At 31.1% G+C, this 4,184-nt stretch overlaps 1 protein-coding gene and 1 long non-coding RNA gene across 2 annotated transcripts in view; both read left to right on the plus strand.

Annotated features, from left to right (window-relative positions):
* LOC106457246 (elongator complex protein 5-like) overlaps positions 1 to 4,184 on the plus strand; it is a 37,575-nt gene that overhangs the window by 383 nt on the left and 33,008 nt on the right. The gene's annotated exons all lie outside the window — the stretch shown is intronic.
* The window catches only part of LOC106457248, a 3,859-nt gene continuing 1,912 nt past the window's right edge, over positions 2,238 to 4,184 (plus strand). The window contains exons 1-2 of the long non-coding RNA XR_001290692.2: positions 2,238 to 2,322; positions 2,901 to 3,020. This is a non-coding gene — a long non-coding RNA (uncharacterized LOC106457248). The remainder of the gene's footprint in view (positions 2,323 to 2,900; positions 3,021 to 4,184) is intronic.

Consider the following 4,184-nt stretch of genomic DNA (forward strand, 5'->3'; position numbering starts at 1 on the left):
AACATTATATTTTTATTTCACTAGACTGTTTGTATGCAAGTTTTTGTATTGTTTTTGCGTTACGCAAGATCTCTACAGAAGTTTATTTCACACGTGACGACCTCAAAACTTACTTAGATGAAAAGAAAGTTGAAGTACTACAGCAAGCAGCCGCTCTTTCCGATGACTACACTTTAACACATAAAACCACTATTCACCAGATCACCCAATGAGGAATTTATACCTTTTGTGTCTGTTGGTTCTGTGATACTGGGGCGACTCAATCATTGTTGTTAGAAGGTACAGTATATTGCCTTTAGATTAGAGTTCTGCCACTGGTGAGCCTGTTATTTCTCAGGATATCGAGGGTGGCTTTGTTAATATTCCTCTTCATAACATTTATTTAGCATCAGATCTAATTTCGGGACCAGTTGTGGTTGGAGTAAGACCTACTCTGCCAATTAAGGGTGTATCATTGTTGTTGGGAAACGATTTGGGTGTGGGAAAAGTTGTTGCCGAACCTAAAATGGTTAACAAGCTGATCACTGTTTCATCTAAGGATGATGTTGTCGTTGAGGAGAATTCCGATATGTTTCCCTCGTGTGCTGTGACTCGAGCTCAGGCTAAGAAATTAAGCCAAAAACAAATGATAAACATGGATTCAGAGGGCGATATTATAGATTTGTCTCAGACATTTTGAGGATCCTACGGGGATCTTGTGGATGATCGTTCTACTGAAAATACCTCAGTGAGTGACAATTATGGAAATGAGGGATTTGATTCACCTGGTGAAGTTCCATTTACTAAAAGTAAACTGAATTTAACTCAATTTCAGACCATTTAAAATTCTAATACGTAACACTTATTTTGTGAATATTCTCCAAAAATAATTCCATTGGAATTGGAAAGTTGGTAAAAGCATACCCTCAAAAAAACATATTAAAGGTCAATGTTTATTAACATTCAATAAGAGAGCAACACGAAAAGATATTTCACAGAACTTCTTGTAGTCCCCCGGTGGGACAGATAATTTTATGGACTTACAACTCTAAAATACAGAATTCGATTCGCCGCGGTACACACAGCAAATGTGTGGCTTTACTCTAAAACAAAGAATCCTTGTAACTGGTTCATAAGAAAATATTGAAACATTCACATAAATAAATCGTTTAGTAGAGTGGATTAACTAATAAAGCGCATTACGGTGTTATAAAAAGAAAAAGAAGATTAAGTTTTTATCTCCTAAGTAGATTCAAATATTTTAGGAGACTATAAAAATCAACAAATAATTTAATGATAAAATTTCCTTGATGAGATAAAAGCCCCCCAGTAGCTCAGTTGTAAGTCTAAAGATTTATAACGCTAAAAACCTTGTTTCTATACTCGTTGTGGGCACAGCACACATAGTCCATTACATCGCTTTGTGCTTTAGAATAACAAGCAAATAAACAGACTAGATAAAGATATAATTACAACACTTCAACATATTTACCATGGTATACTAATGTCAAGAAATCCGTGAATATAACTGCATGTTTCCGTTAATTTATTACAATCCTTTAATACATTTTATTGTTTAGTGGCACATCGTTAAACATGGAAGCCCAAATGAATATTTTCAAGGAGAGGTGGGCAAAACATGTATATATATAGGGGATCAGCTTTTACAGTGAAAGTCAACAGACTAAAATAATATGTATTATGTGTGTTTAAACGCAAACACAAATTTACAGTTTTAATAAAAGTTACTAAAAATATTAAGTTTACACCATAATACGTTAATTTTTTTGTAAAATGTAAGGGAGGGGCAAATCCCCTCCCTGCGGGCGTCCATGTCGTGAAATAGTGTAAAGTTCAAATCCTGTATAACACCACAACAAATACAATTAAATGTATTTGTTTTGGGTTTTTTTTTGTATGTGATGGAAGCCCTTTAATTTTTTGTTTACAACCAGTAAATCGTATCCTGTTAAAATATACACTTCAGTAAATTTATGATTATTTACAAACAAAAGGAAGCTTGAATCGAGTTTTGAATTTTTTGTACGATTTTAAATGCAACTGACGAAATACGATTAGCAAAAACAAAAGTTTCCGTTTAGGATTGTTAAATTAAACCAACATAAACATGAATAATTAATTATATTACAATGGTTTAACAAAATAAAATTGTTACTACATGAAAGTATACAAAAGATAGATTGATATAACATAAAACGAAATAAAAATTCGTTAATTCTTCTGAGGTTTCGAACATACTTTTTTTCGTCAAGCATAGCTCTAGAACTTTGTATCACTGATAGTAGAAAATTGATGCCGCTACACGCAAAATGGCAACTTAAAGTTCGTTTCACTAATAATATTAGTAATATAGTGTTACGGTGATTTATGTACTGAAATAATATAGCAATATTGAACTTGTATATTTAATTACATACTTTAATGTTATACGTATTTATATGAATATACCTTATTAGAAATTAAAAGAAGCGTACATTTTACGTAAAAAGTGTCTCTTTGAATCTTATTCCGTATTTCATTTTTTATTTTGTTACTAATTACACTTTTACAAATTACAGTACAATTTACAAACGTTACATTACGTCGTTATTTTACTTTCGTTCTGTTTTTATACAAGTAGGCATACGTATACGTAAAGCACTTAGTACGGTAGTCAATACTACTACTACAATTTGAAAAAGCATATACTTTAGCTTACCGCAATACTGAATTTTAAATTTAATATTAATTCTTGTATATCATATCGCTTTTATCATTGTATACCTATTATGTGACCTAAAATATTTAAATTTTACTTTCTACTTGGTTTGAGTCTGACTAAGCTAGCTTACAACGTGCATATTTTGTAGGCCAAAGACTTAAAATAGAACGATAATTTAACATTATTATTAATGTAATAGACATCTGACTGGTGCCAGAGTATGAGCTGTGTGGTTTGACTTGAATAACCAGGAAAAGAAGGATTATGATTTCAAGATTTTTGGAAGGATATGAAAATCCAAAATTTATTTTAATTGAAGGTACGTATGTACAGTTCTCTTTATAAATTTTAATTAATACTCCTGCACTAGACACTTTTGTTCAAAAAAGCAAAACAAATGCAAAAGATACATTTTTTTTACATTATATTTTTTGTGTGAACAATGAAAACAAACTTTAGACCTTAACAGTCTGCAAAATTTAAAAGCAGCAAATTAAGCATTTTGTGTACTGCTAAATTTTTGATATTTGCATGAATAGTAGTATTCACATGAATAATATTTTTGATAATAATTTTAGATGTCTAACATGGAAGAGACACTTTATTTGTGCATAAACTAAAAAGCAATACTATGGTCAGATTTCAAGAGTTGGCTTAGAAGCACTCGTTTTTACGATGTTTCCCAAGAAAAAAACATTAATATGTGACGACTAGGAAGTTTCTGATGATACTGTTTTGGTTGTAAAATTTCAGAGAAAGAGGTTTATTTAACCATCTCAGCTCCAAAGGAAAGATAACTTTCAACATCATGCCATACCTTCCTGCATATGTCAATATTTAACCATTACAGGTCCAAGTGAAAAAAACACTTTCAGTACCATGCCATACCTGCCTGCATAGATTGTTTGCTATCAATTCTATGTTGTTGTTGTTTTTAATCAGATTTCTCATTATACACAACTTAGTTTCTTTATTTATTAATTCATACTTTATACAAAACTCAAACATTTCTGTACTATTAAAATGTTGTGTACCAGTGAGACAGCAGTAAGTTTACGGACTTACAATGCTAAAATCTGGGGGTTTGATTTCCTGTAGTGGACACAACAGATAGCCGAGTGTGGCTTTGTCTCTAAAAAAACAAACAAAATCAAAAAGTTCATGCACAAATATTAAAATGTATACTATTGTTAATCTTTCATGTTATTATTTTTGTAACATGCCTATCTTAAAGTAAACCAATATATTTTCCAAAATTTCCAAATCTGTTTCAAATCACTTATCTCAGTTCACTAATGATAAATCTTGTCACATTAATTTTCTTTTTCTGGTCATATCTTTCCAAAAACTCAAACAGATTGTAACAGGAAGTTTCTGCAATCCTATAGCCATCTTGAAGACATGAAACAAATCTTCTTTTATTTCCCCAAGTTATGAAAAGAATAATTTTGAGTGCTTAATTCCAAACTCTTACTCGTATATT

Source organism: Limulus polyphemus, unplaced genomic scaffold (assembly GCF_000517525.1).
Source record: "Limulus polyphemus unplaced genomic scaffold, Limulus_polyphemus-2.1.2 Scaffold307, whole genome shotgun sequence".
Classification (NCBI taxonomy): domain Eukaryota; kingdom Metazoa; phylum Arthropoda; class Merostomata; order Xiphosura; family Limulidae; genus Limulus; species Limulus polyphemus.